This window comes from Eleutherodactylus coqui, chromosome 1 (assembly GCF_035609145.1).
Source record: "Eleutherodactylus coqui strain aEleCoq1 chromosome 1, aEleCoq1.hap1, whole genome shotgun sequence".
Classification (NCBI taxonomy): domain Eukaryota; kingdom Metazoa; phylum Chordata; class Amphibia; order Anura; family Eleutherodactylidae; genus Eleutherodactylus; species Eleutherodactylus coqui.
In genome coordinates, this window is record NC_089837.1 from 56,095,864 (window position 1) to 56,112,742 (window position 16,879).

The window sequence follows — 16,879 nt, forward strand, 5'->3', positions numbered from 1 at the left end:
AATTTTCCCCATTGAACGGAAAACAAAAGTGCTTCCTGACTCCAATCTGGCAATTGGAATAATCCCCGGATCAGGGACCCTTTTGAAGTTAATGATTATAACATTGTATTGCTCAAGAAGGGTGCCCAGGTCTCTCTTGTACTCTTTTATTGAATTTGCAATTACCACGCCCATAGTCCACTGCTCTTACAGTAAAGAACCCCCTTCTATGTCCGTGTAAGGAAAAAATAACATTTTCTGTTAAAACCTTTAGGATGTAAGGGTTAGCAATAACTGTGGCATCGTTGTCGTTTAACGATATAGAGAAGTGTTTAGATGGGTTAGGGCTTGTGACACACAAGCAGTTTTCCCTAATAAGCGGTAACAAACTTGCATTACTTTCAACGGTGCCCCTCACACACAGTGCGTGAAATGCGTGCATGAAAAACAATGCAACATGCACTATTTAGGCGTGTATTACCAGCATATACACACACCAAGACAGTGTAAGGGGATTTGTCGGCATGTGATTGCAAGCAATGCATTGTGTACTGCTGCGTGCTCCACACACCGTAAACGCTTGTGTGAGAGTCCTACGTCTTCATCTATTCACTCATTTTATGGGAAAAGAAGACCCCCATATGTGACAACAAGAGAGCAAATATGCTCTCTGATTAATGGAGGGCTGATAAGAAAAAACTGATTTTCTCTGCTGCTGTTGGCACCCCTCCTTCTCTGCTTTCAACACTGACTGAAAAGTGACAGCAGTAAATTCAATATTCCCAACCCCCTTCAAGCATCTGTAGCTCTGGAACTGTGAGTGCTACCAAAACCCAAGAATCGTGGCTTTAAAATGACACCAAAGGCATGTAAACAGCACTGAAAGAACTGAAGCTACAGCTGTTTGTAGTAGAATGAGCTGCGTGTCGTAAACTGTAGAGTCATTTTCCTGCAGAACAGGCAGAGCTAATCTGTGTTGTGTACATGAAGAATAAACCTACTGTATATCTGGCCATTATGGGACATACCCTACATTTATAAAAGTTTTCCCTAGAGCTGGCAGTTGTAGACTTCTTGTATGATGTCTCCATACACATCAGGCCATTTTCTTCCCCATCTCTCCATAGCACACTCTTATACAACAGCAGCATGGTATTACACAGCAGTACTGAACAGTGTAGATGTGACTTCAGTAGCTGCAATAGTAAACACTGATTATTCGCTACAACATCATGTCTCTTGTTTTTTTTGCATCTATCTCCCTCCTTCTCTCCATAGCTTTCTATGGGCAACATGAGGTGGCATCTTCCCCCACTTTTTGTGTTCCGTCTTGTTGTCTGTTACTAAAGACCAACTTCACTTGACAATAAGCAGTGTGCAGCAAATTAGAAGGGAGACCCCTAATGATTTGAACATTTTCTAATTATCACAGTAGCTTTTATAGAAACAAGTTTATTGAAAAGTTAGTGATTATTCCACATCTCCTATGAAAAGTCATAAGACATGATTGTGCCATCAATTGAAATCAATGGGAGCTGTGACTACACTACCAAACTGGACTGCTGCAATATGGACAGTGCGATCTGCTTCCTGCGCAGTCCGTACTGACAGCAGTGTTGGGAATCAGCTGATTGGCGGGGATCCTGAGCGGCAGAAACCTGCTGATAGTCTATTGATGACTGAGGGGTAATGCCTACGACCAGATTTCTGCTGCATTTTACGCGGGTGAAATCCGCAGTGTTGTCCCGCAGCTATTAGGTTCTATTGAACCTAATAGCTCAATGCTCACGCTGCGGAATGCCATCTCGGAATTCCGCAGGGTGAAATAAACCGCGTCATGTTCTAAATGCCACGAGATAAGCGCAGCCGGCTTCCATTGTAGTCAATGGAAGCCGTCCGTCACGCTATACTTCCGCTGTAGCACAGTGAAAGTATCGCGTGAATACGCGTCCCCGCCCACCGCTTCATCTGACAATGCCGGCGCGTCATGTGTTGTACTGCGCATGCGCACCGGCTCTGCATGCGGGATGCGTACGGCAGATCTGGAGTTGTAAGTATGGGGGTTTTGGGAGGCGCCGTGGCGGACTCCGCTGCGATATATTGCTGGCGGAGTCCGTCACGGCAGTGGGCATGAGGCCATATGCTGAGGAATAAGTCATCAATAGAAAAAAACAAAGTCCTGGACATCCCCTTTAATATTATTGTAACGCTTTAAAAAACTTTATTAAATGTTAAAACCCTCCCTCCACCGCACTGGGAATGCCACAAAAGTAAACAACCCCCCCTCACCCCATCCTTCCTCAAATGGCGCACTTGCCCCCCCATCCTCAATATTATTCCACTGATATGGTACCATTAAAAAATGCAACTCATCCCACATAAAACAAGCCCTCATGCTGCTATGTTGGTGAAAAAAATACAAGCATTATAGATCTTGTAAGGCAGGGACAAAAACACAAATATAAGAAAGGATGAAAACTCTCCAGTCTTGAAGGGGTTAATATCATGCAATTTAAAAAAAAAAGACAACAACACTGGGGTTACAAGCATTTCATGTGAGAATAGATAGTTTTTTGGAATTTGGGTAATCGTATGTCCGTAGCCGGGCTTACCCACAACACAGAGGAACGTAGTCTACATCAATGTAAATGTGCTTTGCCAGAAAAAGAACATTATAGATCAGGAACACAATTGTGTGCATTCACATAGAACAAAACACATTGTGCAGCGGGACAGCAAAGCTTTATCTGTGAGCAACATGGAGGGTCGGAGGCAGCGCTGGGCACAAACCAGTCAGACCAGGCAGCAGGGAGTCAAACCACTGACGGGAAACTGAAGGATTCCTCCTCTTCAGTCAAGGCAAACAATCCCATCCCATCTACACACAGTGGAACAAACCCACACTAAATTCATGCGGAATTTGACCTACGGTGCGCAACTTATTTCCGCAGCATGTCAATTTTAGCAGCATATTTGGTGCAAAAAACTTGCAGATTTCTGCTACAGACTTCAAAAGAGAGGCTCCAATAATGCAGAAAAAATATGAAAAATATGCAGAAAATCCACAGCAAAACACGACGTTACAGTCCCCAGCTTTCCTCCAGTCCTGAAAGAAAGACTTGGACCAAGGGCAGACGAGTGCAGACGTATATACCTTGTGAGACCGTAACTGCGCTGTGAAGCGAGCACTATCATGTGCTTCCGCATACATCGCAGCGCTGTTTACAGTACCTTTTTAGGCTGTAATTTGAACAGATGTGCAGCCTAATTAGTCCCCGGTGTTATTGGCTAACACCACGAAATTTAGTTCAGTGTGCGATGTCATGCAGACGAGGTACGCACTATGGTGCCTTGGCGTACAAGCGTATAGAAAAATAGAGCATGTCGCATATATTTTCACGCGTGCAAAAATTGAGCGCAAAAACGCAGAATGTGAAGGAACACATTGAAATCAATTTGTTCTATTGTCTGCGGTTTGCATGAGTGATTCTGCAGGCGCAAAATCGTGCTAGTCTGCAAGAGCCCCTTGTTTTGTTTTTAACATGCGTGTAAATACATAGAGTATTACAGGCATATTACACAGTGAATAGCGCCTATTGATTTCAATGGGTTTCTGCACTATTGCATGTCCTATCTTGGTGTTTCATGCCCCGAACTAACCCACTGAAATCAATGCGAGTACATAAAACCGCAGAGAACTTGTGCATTCACGTAAAAATATCAATGACATTTTGTGCGGTTTTATTCACGAACATAATAAAACTGCTGATAGGCAGAAACAGGTAGGGACTCAGCGTATTCCTGTCCATTCCTGTCAAGTACTGTAATAGGTACACGCACCTGTGAGAGAGCCCTTAGGGTATGTTCACATGGAGGCTTTTGGCACAGAATCCACAGCTTGGCTGTGGTTTTAGAGGTGGAATCCATGTGGATTCTAAAGTGGATTGCGCCGTGCAGATTTAACGTTCAAGAGTCTGGAAAAGCTTCACACATGTCGAATGGTAACTTTTTGTGTCACATGGCAAAACTATGGGGGGTAGGGTGGGGGATAAGAGAATTAACATGTGGCTGTAAAAATGAAAAAATGCGCACCACTGGTGTAGATAGTGTCGCGGAATTCGCCATGAATCCACAGCACACTTCACTCCATCAATTGAAATCTACAGCGGATCCATGGCAAAAACAAAAATATGTCACATGTAGGGTTGCCACCCGGCCGCTATTTTTCACGCTGGGTCAGTGCCGGTATTATTTTTTTTTTACCGGCCCTATTATAGAACAGTATTTAGGTCAGCCTGCTGTGTGCCCTGCGGGGATGAAGAACACATCTGCCACAAGCGGCAGATGTTTTCTTCATCCCCGCGGGAAATAAAAAATTTCTTGCTGCACCTATCACAGATGTAACAGATACTACAAAGGAGTTCTTCATCCCCGCGGGGAATAGAGAATTCCCTATCGCAGCTGTCCCAGATGACAGCTGCACTAGAGGATCCAGCTGCCAGCACCCCAAACTGGTGTAAAATAATATTTTAAAAAATCATACTCACCTTTCTTCAGCTGATGGGGCTCAGCCGCATCCTGTCTCCGCTGTCCCCGACTCTGCACTGAAGTTCTTTCAGCAGGCAGGGAATTAAAATCCCCATCTGCTAAAAGTGCTGCTTCTGATTGGCTGAGGCGCTCAGCCAATCACAGGCAGCTTTCACCTGTCATTCATTGAATGGCTGAAAGCTGCCTGTGATTGGCTGAATGCCTCAGGCAATCAGAAGCAGCTCTTTCAGCAGCCAGGGAATTAAAATCCCCGCCTGCTAAAAGAACTTCAGCGCAGAGTTGGGGACAGCGGAGACAGGATGCGGCTGAGCCTGAGCTTTATCAGCTGAAGAAAAGGGAGTATGATTTTATTTTACATTTTTTTTACACTAGTTTGGGTTTTTCAGGGAAGGGTTTATATTTAAAGCCCTTCCCTGAAAAAAAATTAAGAGGTGCCGGCAGCTTGTTCCTCTACCACAGCTGTGTTCTGTGACAGGGGGCCGCTGTGGGCTGTCACCATTACCACAGGGGGGCCGCTCTGTGGGCTGTCACCATTACCACGGGGGCCGCTCTGTGGGCTGTCACCATTACCACGGGGGCCGCTCTGTGGGCTGTCACCATTACCACGGGGGCCGCTCTGTGGGCTGTCACCATTACCACGGGGGCCGCTCTGTGGGCTGTCACCATCACCACGGGGGCCGCTCTGTGGGCTGTCACCATCACCACGGGGGCCGCTCTGTGGGCTGTCACCATCACCACGGGGGCCGCTCTGTGGGGTGTCACCATCACCACTGGGGCCGCTCTGTGGGGTGTCACCATTACCACTGGGGCCGCTCTGTGGGGTGTCACCATTACCACTGGGGCCGCTCTGTGGGGTGTCACCATTACCACTGGGGCCGCTCTGTGGGGTGTCACCATTACCACTGGGGCCGCTCTGTGGGGTGTCACCATTACCACTGGGGCCGCTCTGTGGGGTGTCACCATTACCACTGGGGCCGCTCTGTGGGGTGTCACCATTACCACTGGGGCCGCTCTGTGGGGTGTCACCATTAACACTGGGGCCGCTCTGTGGGATGTCACCATTAACACTGGGGCCGCTTTGTGGGGTGTCACCATTACCACTGGGGCCGCTCTGTGGGGTGTCACCATTAACACTGGGGCCGCTCTGTGGGGTGTCACCATTACCACTGGGGCCGCTCTGTGGGGTGTCACCATTACCACTGGGGCCGCTCTGTGGGGTGTCACCATTAACACTGGGGCCGCTCTGTGGGACGTCACCATTAACACTGGGGCCGCTCTGTGGGACGTCACCATTAACACTGGGGCCGCTCTGTGGGACGTCACCATTACCACTGGGGCCGCTCTGTGGGGTGTCGCCATTACCACTGGGGCCGCTCTGTGGGGTGTCACCATTAACACTGGGGCCGCTCTGTGGGACGTCACCATTAACACTGGGGCCGCTCTGTGGGACGTCACCATTAACACTGGGGCCGCTCTGTGGGACGTCACGATTAACACTGGGGCCGCTCTGTGGGACGTCACCATTAACACTGGGGCTGCTCTGTGGGACGTCACCATTAACACTGGGGCCGCTCTGTGGGATGTCACCATTAACACTGGGGCCGCTCTGTGGGACGTCACCATTAACACTGGGGCTGCTCTGTGGGACGTCACCATTAACACTGGGGCCGCTCTGTGGGGTGTCACCATTAACACTGGGGCCGCTCTGTGGAACGTCACCATTAACACTGGGGCCGCTCTGTGGGATGTCACCATTAACACTGGGGCCGCTCTGTGGGATGTCACCATTAACACTGGGGCCGCTCTGTGGGACGTCACCATTAACACTGGGGCCGCTCTGTGGGATGTCACCATTAACACTGGGGCCGCTTTGTGGGATGTCTCACGCGCCTGTGTAGCTCGTATTCGATGCGATCGCTATCGTTTCATGCTGTATATATCACACGCTATATAAATTGTATATCACACTACATACGACACAAGCTATCCTCTAATGCTATATATATTGTATATTACCCCACATATTACACACGCTATCCTCTCACGCTATATAAATTGTATATCACCCCACATGACACATGCTATCCTCACGCTATACAAATTATATAATGAAAACAATGTGATTGTTCCCAGCAAGAGAAACCACGTTATCTTGGAGATATGATACCTTTTAATGGCTAACAAAAATACATGATGTAATAATAGCGAGCTTCCGAACCAACGCAGGGTTCTTCTTCAGGCTTATGGATTGGATCTGAAGAGGCATGCATATTTATACACACTTATAACATACATACTTATGACAAGGCGCAGATATGGTTGTGATTGGTTCGCACTTAAAAGGAATTCTGCAACAGCAAACAAACTTTCTTTTGTATATCACACCACATACGACACGCGCTAAGCAAATTGAATATTACACCACATACAACACGTTTTATCGTATCACGCTATATAAATTGTATATCACACCACATACAACATGAACTATCCTCTCAGCATATATTGTATTTCAGCCGCACTTCAGTAGCGGTGAGCGATTCCAGCGACCTCATTGGATGTTGGGTACACCCCCCCCCCCCCTCGGAGATCTGCACAAGTACTAGTTCACGAGACCAGCGGGGGGTTAGGGTTTAGGGGTTAGAGTGAGTTGCCGACCCTTCTACGGCCGTGCTGCTGCTTATTTAACGGGCCACTCACTCGTGCAGATCTCCAAAGGGGGGTGTGTACCCAACAACCAATCAGGTCGCTGGAATCGCTCACCGCTACTGTAGTGCGGCCGAAATACAAAATATACATCCTCTCAGGCTATATTACACCCTATATTACACACACTATCCCCTCAAACTATACAGTATATAACACACTATCCTCTCACACTGTGTAGTATATTACACCTTATACAGTATACCATACTACACAGTATATTACACACTATATAGTCAATTACACCCTAGGTAACATACTACACTATATCACAGACGCCATCGTCTCATGCTATATATTGTAAATTATACCCACTATATATTGTAAATTACACCTACTATTATCTCATACTATATATTATATATTACACCTTATATAACAAAGTGTTGGTACTGTGTTAGCCAGTAGAGCATAATGTGATTGTTCCCTGCAAGAGAACCACGTAATCTTGTAGATATGATACCTTGTAATGGCTAACATAAGCTATTATTATTGCTATTACATCATGTATTTTTGTCACACACTATCCCCTCCCACTACACTGTATAATCACACACTATCCCCTCCCACTACACTGTATAATCACACACTATCCCCTCCCACTACACTGTATATCACACACTATCCCCTCCCACTACACTGTATAATCACACACTATCCCCTCCCACTACACTGTATAATCACACACTATCCCCTCCCACTACACTGTATAATCACACACTATCCCCTCCCACTGCACTGTATATCACACACTATCCCCTCCCACTACACTGTATAATCACACACTATCCCCTCCCACTACACTGTATAATCACACACTATCCCCTCCCACTGCACTGTATATCACACACTATCCCCTCCCACTGCACTGTATATCACACACTATCCCCTCCCACTGCACTGTATATCACACACTATCCCCTCCCACTACACTGTATAATCACACACTATCCCCTCCCACTGCACTGTATATCACACACTATCCCCTCCCACTGCACTGTATATCACACACTATCCCCTCCCACTGCACTGTATATCACACACTATCCCCTCACACTACACTGTATATCACACACTACCACCGCACACTACACTGTATATCACACACTACCACCGCACACTACACTGTATATCACACACTACCCCCTCACACTGCACTGTATATCACACACTATCCCCTCACACTACACTGTATATCACGTACTATCCCCTCCCACTGCACTGTATAATCACACACTATCCCCTCCCACTACACTGTATAATCACACACTATCCCCTCCCACTACACTGTATAATCACACACTATCCCCTCCCACTGCACTGTATAATCACACACTATCCCCTCCCACTACACTGTATAATCACACACTATCCCCTCCCACTGCACTGTATAATCACACACTATCCCCTCCCACTGCACTGTATAATCACACACTATCCCCTCCCACTGCACTGTATATCACACACTATCCCCTCCCACTGCACTGTATATCACACACTATCCCCTCCCACTGCACTGTATATCACACACTATCCCCTCCCACTGCACTGTATATCACACACTATCCCCTCCCACTGCACTGTATAATCACACACTATCCCCTCACACTGCACTGTATATCACACACTATCCCCTCACACTACACTGTATATCACACACTACCACCGCACACTACACTGTATATCACACACTACCACCGCACACTACACTGTATATCACACACTACCCCCTCACACTGCACTGTATATCACACACTATCCCCACACACTACACTGTATATCACGCACTATCCCCTCACACTACACTGTATATCACGCACTATCCCCTCACACTACACTGTATATCACGCACTATCCCCTCACACTACACCGTATATCCCGCACTATCCCCTCACACTACACTGTATATCCCGCACTATCCCCTCACACTACACTGTATATCCCGCACTATCCCCTCACACTACACTGTATATCACGCACTATCCCCTCACACTACACTGTATATCACGCACTATCCCCTCACACTACACTGTATATCCCGCACTATCCCCTCACACTACACTGTATATCACACACTATCCCCTCACACTACACTGTATATCCCACACTATCTCCGCACACTACACCGTATATCACACACTATCCCCTCACACTACACTCTAGTGTGTGATATGCAGTATCTTATCCCCTCAGCGCCGCCCAGTCCCTCCCCGCTCTCCCTCCGCTGTGGGCGGCCGTGACGTCAGCACATCCTTCCCGCCCAATCCTGTCAGGCATCTCCTGGCGGCATATTAGTAGTTTACGCTTCAGTTATTCCTGCTGCCGATTCCAGCCAATGAGGTGGCTGGAATCGGCACCATGTGACTTCCCATTGTGCACGAGCAGTACAGTTCAGCTGCCGTGCACGATGAGAGCTGTGCCCGCGCCTCACGTGACCGGTGACGTCACCGATACTTGAATTTGCCCGCGAATTCCGAGCCTACAGAGGAAGCTGATGGTTGGAGCCTTTTATACTACTTACAACGTGGGAGAGGAAGATTAATGCGCTGTGTGGTGAGTACCTACCTGAGATTGATGCGCTGTGTGGTGAGTACCTACCTGAGATTGATGCGCTGTGTGTGGTGAGTACCTACCTGAGATTAATGCGCTGTGTGGTGAGTACCTACCTGAGATTAATGCGCTGTGTGGTGAGTACCTACCTGAGATTGATGCGCTGTGTGGTGAGTACCTACCTGAGATTGATGCGCTGTGTGCTGAGTACCTACCTGAGATTGATGCGCTGTGTGGTGAGTACCTACCTGAGATTGATGCGCTGTGTGCTGAGTACCTACCTGAGATTGATGCGCTGTGTGTGGTGAGTACCTACCTGAGATTGATGCGCTGTGTGCTGAGTACCTACCTGAGATTAATGCGCTGTGTGCTGAGTACCTACCTGAGATTGATGCGCTGTGTGCTGAGTACCTACCTGAGATTGATGCGCTGTGTGCTGAGTACCTACCTGAGATTAATGCGCTGTGTGGTGAGTACCTACCTGAGATTTATGTGCTGTGTGGTGAGTACCTACCTGAGATTAATGCGCTGTGTGCTGAGTACCTACCTGAGATTAATGCGCTGTGTGGTGAGTACCTACCTGAGATTAATGCGCTGTGTGGTGAGTACCTACCTGAGATTGATGCGCTGTGTGCTGAGTACCTACCTGAGATTGATGCGCTGTGTGCTGAGTACCTACCTGAGATTGATGCGCTGTGTGCTGAGTACCTACCTGAGATTGATGCGCTGTGTGCTGAGTACCTACCTGAGATTGATGCGCTGTGTGCTGAGTACCTACCTGAGATTAATGCGCTGTGTGGTGAGTACCTACCTGAGATTGATGCGCTGTGTGCTGAGTACCTACCTGAGATTGATGCGCTGTGTGCTGAGTACCTACCTGAGATTGATGCGCTGTGTGCTGAGTACCTACCTGAGATTAATGCGCTGTGTGGTGAGTACCTACCTGAGATTGATGCGCTGTGTGCTGAGTACCTACCTGAGATTGATGCGCTGTGTGGTGAGTACCTACCTGAGATTAATGCGCTGTGTGGTGAGTACCTACCTGAGATTAATGCGCTGTGTGCTGAGTACCTACCTGAGATTGATGCGCTGTGTGCTGAGTACCTACCTGAGATTGATGCGCTGTGTGCTGAGTACCTACCTGAGATTGATGCGCTGTGTGCTGAGTACCTACCTGAGATTAATGCGCTGTGTGGTGAGTACCTACCTGAGATTGATGCGCTGTGTGCTGAGTACCTACCTGAGATTGATGCGCTGTGTGTGGTGAGTACCTACCTGAGATTGATGCGCTGTGTGCTGAGTACCTACCTGAGATTGATGCGCTGTGTGCTGAGTACCTACCTGAGATTGATGCGCTGTGTGCTGAGTACCTACCTGAGATTGATGCGCTGTGTGCTGAGTACCTACCTGAGATTAATGCGCTGTGTGGTGAGTACCTACCTGAGATTTATGTGCTGTGTGGTGAGTACCTACCTGAGATTGATGCGCTGTGTGCTGAGTACCTACCTGAGATTAATGCGCTGTGTGGTGAGTACCTACCTGAGATTAATGCGCTGTGTGGTGAGTACCTACCTGAGATTGATGCGCTGTGTGCTGAGTACCTACCTGAGATTGATGCGCTGTGTGCTGAGTACCTACCTGAGATTGATGCGCTGTGTGCTGAGTACCTACCTGAGATTGATGCGCTGTGTGCTGAGTACCTACCTGAGATTGATGCGCTGTGTGCTGAGTACCTACCTGAGATTAATGCGCTGTGTGGTGAGTACCTACCTGAGATTGATGCGCTGTGTGCTGAGTACCTACCTGAGATTGATGCGCTGTGTGCTGAGTACCTACCTGAGATTGATGCGCTGTGTGCTGAGTACCTACCTGAGATTAATGCGCTGTGTGCTGAGTACCTACCTGAGATTGATGCGCTGTGTGCTGAGTACCTACCTGAGATTAATGCGCTGTGTGCTGAGTACCTACCTGAGATTAATGCGCTGTGTGGTGAGTACCTACCTGAGATTTATGTGCTGTGTGGTGAGTACCTACCTGAGATTAATGCGCTGTGCGCTGAGTACCTACCTGAGATTAATGCGCTGTGTGCTGAGTACCTACCTGAGATTAATGCGCTGTGTGCTGAGTACCTACCTGAGATTGATGCGCTGTGTGGTGAGTACCTACCTGAGATTTATGTGCTGTGTGCTGAGTACCTACCTGAGATTTATGTGCTGTGTGGTGAGTACCTACCTGAGATTTCTGCGCTGTGTGGTGAGTACCTACCTGAGATTAATGCGCTGTGCGCTACGTCTGGTGAGTACCTACCTGAGATTAATGCGCTGTGTGGTGAGTACCTACCTGAGATTAATGCGCTGTGTGCTGAGTACCTACCTGAGATTGATGCGCTGTGTGGTGAGTACCTACCTGAGATTTATGTGCTGTGTGGTGAGTACCTACCTGAGATTAATGCGCTGTGCGCTACGTCTGGTGAGTACCTACCTGAGATTAATGCGCTGTGTGGTGAGTACCTACCTGAGATTGATGCGCTGTGTGCTGAGTACCTACCTGAGATTGATGCGCTGTGTGCTGAGTACCTACCTGAGATTGATGCGCTGTGTGCTGAGTACCTACCTGAGATTGATGCGCTGTGTGCTGAGTACCTACCTGAGATTGATGCGCTGTGTGCTGAGTACCTACCTGAGATTGATGCGCTGTGTGCTGAGTACCTACCTGAGATTGATGCGCTGTGTGCTGAGTACCTACCTGAGATTGATGCGCTGTGTGCTGAGTACCTACCTGAGATTGATGCGCTGTGTGGTGAGTACCTACCTGAGATTAATGCGCTGTGCTGCTATGTGTGGTGAGTACCTACCTGAGATTAATGCGCTACGTGTGGTGAGTACCTACCTGAGATTGATGCGCTGTGTGCTGAGTACCTACCTGAGATTGATGCGCTGTGTGCTGAGTACCTACCTGAGATTGATGCGCTGTGTGCTGAGTACCTACCTGAGATTGATGCGCTGTGTGCTGAGTACCTACCTGAGATTGATGCGCTGTGTGCTGAGTACCTACCTGAGATTGATGCGCTGTGTGCTGAGTACCTACCTGAGATTGATGCGCTGTGTGCTGAGTACCTACCTGAGATTGATGCGCTGTGTGCTGAGTACCTACCTGAGATTGATGCGCTGTGTGCTGAGTACCTACCTGAGAATGATGCGCTGTGTGCTGAGTACCTACCTGAGATTGATGCGCTGTATGCTGAGTACCTACCTGAGATTTATGCGCTGTATGCTGAGTACCTACCTGAGATTGATGCGCTGTGTGCTGAGTACCTACCTGAGATTGATGCGCTGTGTGGTACGTGTGGTGAGTACCTACCTGAGATTAATGCGCTGTGTGGTGAGTACCTACCTGAGATTAATGCGCTGTGTGGTGAGTACCTACCTGGGATTAATGCGCTGTGTGGTGAGTACCTACCTGAGATTTGCGCGACGCCACCTGACGAAACCTGTCTTTTTTTGGCAGATTTGTGCGCTACGTGTGGAGACGCGGCCACCCGAGATTTGTGAGCTTTTTTGCAAACTTACGTGTGGAGATGATCCTGACGTTTGGACGCGTTTTGAGAAGAATTTCGCTTCGCTTGCACACAAGCTGACATAACTCGTCGAGGTAAGATGCTGCATCTGCTAAAATTTTCATTGCGTGCATCTGCTCATACGTGTTTATTTTGCGCATATTTGCAGGTTTTCGCTTGCATATGTATGTACGCACGCGTGTGTGTGTGTGTGTGTGTGTGTGTGTGTGTGTGTGTATATATAATATATAAAAATAAGATTCTTGATTCTTCTGACCAGGTTGGGGGAGTAGTGGTCAATGTAAGTGGGTGGAACGGATCTAGGGATCAGTAATACTGGTGTGATGTGACTGTTAACCTGCTGATTTTTCGTCATTTCCTGCAGATCTGACGTCCTTGAGAATGGGAAGGCTGTCCGACAGTGAAGAGACCCTCGACGTTCAGCAATCTTGAACCCCTTCGTTTTATGGACTGCTTTTTGCCGGTGACTCACCTTTTTTTTTTTGGGGGGGGGTATTTTTGGATAGACTAAGCTTTTATTTATTTTCTTGCAAACTTTTTTCCTTCTTCTTTACAGGTGAGCTGATAAGTTATTTCAAGATTACCACACTGCGTTTGCTCACAATCATTGTTGAAGCAGCAGAGAGACTGACGGTCCTAGATGTTGGCTCAGTAGGACGCTTTCAAGATGGGCATGTTTGCAAATCGAAGTGATTCTTCCATTGTTTTTTCTGTGCCTTGTTGTACTTCGTTTAAGTGGTAAAAATGGGCAGTTAGAAGTTGGGTATATTTATTAAAATTAATATTGACAGTTTTGAAGACATTGTAATTTTTTAACATTTACAAATGTTACATCTCATATGTGCAGCATACTCTACAAATCTCTGCCAACATATATTTCCATCTGTTCACTTTATTCTGGACGCACATTTGCAAAAACATCCTTTGTTTGGAACCATTTTGGAGACATTCAAGTTGAACCTCATTTTTCCTCATTTTGCTAAATCCTTTTTCCTCCACCGAGCCAAGATTGCAAAGGCTCGTGGGTGTCAGAATACATACCCCCTAAAATGACCCTATTTTACAAAGTACACCCGTTTGTGTTCACTGAGTGGTGTGAGGAGTATTTAGATCACACATTTTCAGGAATTAATGGAATTATGATAAAAAAAAAATTATAATATGGCTTTATTTCGGCTAATGTGCTATTCTAAGTTTTTTTTCCACCAAAAATCATCATTTTCATGTGCACTGACACCCCAAAATGGATACCCCTGTTTGTATTGTTTTCAGAAATGTACCCATTGTGGCCCTAATGATATGTTAGTATGTACAAATGGGACCCAAAATGTAATCCATGCAACTAACCCTGTGCTAAGGAGGGGGGGGGGGGTCGACAGTGGCCCAACCTAAGCATAGACATCGCCCAAATAAGAGGGCGGCCCAGCGGTCTTCGGAACTGGGCCATAGCTGATCCTAGGAGCCACAGAACAGGACACACGCATGGCATATAACAGAGACAGAACAGAATACACAGAGATAGAAAACACTGCATACAGAAGCCAAAAATGCAACCACTACTAACAGATAGGCTGATTATAAAGAACAGGTATTACTTGACATTGTAGACAAAACGTGAAGCTAGCGGGCGAACTTCTAAGCTCCTGGTTATACCGCTATTTCCTACACTAACCATGAGTCCAGGAGACCCGGACAATACTGCCCACTTGGCCTGTAGCAGCAGCCACAATGCATACTCGAGTATAGCCGATCCAAGTGTTAGCCAAGGTACCTAATATTACCCCTTGGCTTATACTCAAGTCAATAATTGACCCCAGGTTTTTGGGGTAAAAGTTGGTACCTTGGCTTATACTCAGGTCGGCTTAGACTGAAGTATATCTGATTACATGCAAAAACCTAATGAAATAAGAGCAATCGTTGCATGCAAAGCATTAACCCTTTCCAATCCATTTATTTTTTCTCACCCATTCTCCCCAGCTCCAAATAAATTGGTTCTGGGGAGAATGGGTGAGAAAAAATACATTTTCCCTGCACCCTCCTGATCTGACAGAGTTCAGGAGGGTGCAGGGAGGGACCTGCTTACCTGTTCGGCGTCTTCCGTACTCCTTCTGCCTCCCGGCTCGGCGATCATGTGACTGCTGGGGTCAGGTAACACCGGCGGTCACATGATCGCCGGCCAGAATCTATGCATTACATAGCGCTAAGTAATGTGTAAAGGAGAAGGCAGAAAGGATTAAAATCCCTTTCTGCCTTCTCCTCGGGAGTCCTCGATGAGGACCAGTGCAGGAGTGCATCTGCACCCGATGTGCCTGACGATCGGGTGCAGATCCACTCCTGCACTGCAGTGTGGGGCCTGCCCCGACATTGGAGCTGTGGAGGGAAATTATGATGTCGGGGTAGGGCCGACATTGGACTGGAAAGGGTTAACAGCGGGAATCTGTTGTCTCACCCATCCCCTCTGGCTGTGGGAGGCCAACTGTCATTAGCAACAGTCTTCAGCAGTAGATGGTGTGGGCTCAGATCTGTAGGATGCAAATGCAAGTCCATTCCAGAAAGCTGCTTCCTAACATATACATACATTCACGTGCTGCGGTGGCAAGGGGTTAAAAGTGGTCCCTGGGACTCCAGTACTGATGATCTATGCACAGTGAAGTGGTGACCTGCCTCCCAGAATCCCTGCCAATCAGCTGATGACGAGTGCGCACCGCTGCCACTTCAGTCTATGCCAGACGCAGCACCGTACATTTCCGGCTGTACACGCCTGCATAGGATTGCATTTCAATACGCAATCCTATGCAGAAGGCCGTGGTTTGTCTACGCGAAATCACGCGCAGGAAACAAACCGCGCCATGCTCTAATTCTGTGCGGGGTTCGCAAAGCCCCGTACAGAAACGCCACTCGCTGGCTGCCGGCTCTGCGCATATGCCGTCTGCTGGCACATGAGTCAGAGCTGCGGGAGCGGGCGAGTTCCGCACTGCTCGCTGCAGGCGCTCAGGTCGGGTCCCGTTGCGAGCAGCTGGATGCGACACGGCCGTCTGCAGGCGGCCTTAGGCCTCATGTCCACTAGAAAAATACAATCCGCGTAGAATCAGCTTTCTATTGTATAATTTTTGCATGCAGATATCTGCACACATCAATGTGATAGCAATGTGGCCGATCCGCGGTAAAATGGAGCATGCCGCGTTTTTTTCTCCCACGCATGAAAAACGCAATTCTATTAAAATTCCATCCGCGGGTGCAAAAATCAGTTTAATGGACGGGATGGCCAATGATTCCCTAGGGGCAAATCCGCTGCAGAAACAGCTATTCCATTTTGCTAGTGGCCATGAGGCCTTAAGGCTCCTTCCCACAGACGGATCTATTCAACCTAATAGCTCAATGCTTACGGTGCGCAATTTCACAGCGGAATTCCGCACTGTAAAATCACCCGTCCTCACCCACGGCATGCTCTATTTGCCGCGGGTATACGCGCGGACGGCTTCCATTGCAGTCTGTGGAAGCCGTCCATTCACGCTATTT

At 47.8% G+C, this 16,879-nt stretch overlaps 1 protein-coding gene and 1 long non-coding RNA gene across 4 annotated transcripts in view; one reads left to right on the top strand and one right to left on the bottom strand.

The window, feature by feature from the left end:
* Positions 1–16,879, bottom strand: part of PLA2G7 (phospholipase A2 group VII) — a 77,938-nt gene that overhangs the window by 49,442 nt on the left and 11,617 nt on the right. The gene's annotated exons all lie outside the window — the stretch shown is intronic.
* Positions 9,519–14,158, top strand: LOC136609656 (uncharacterized). The gene is made up of 4 exons (XR_010790054.1): positions 9,519–9,786; positions 13,291–13,434; positions 13,725–13,823; positions 13,917–14,158. It is a non-coding gene; the product is annotated as an uncharacterized lncRNA (long non-coding RNA).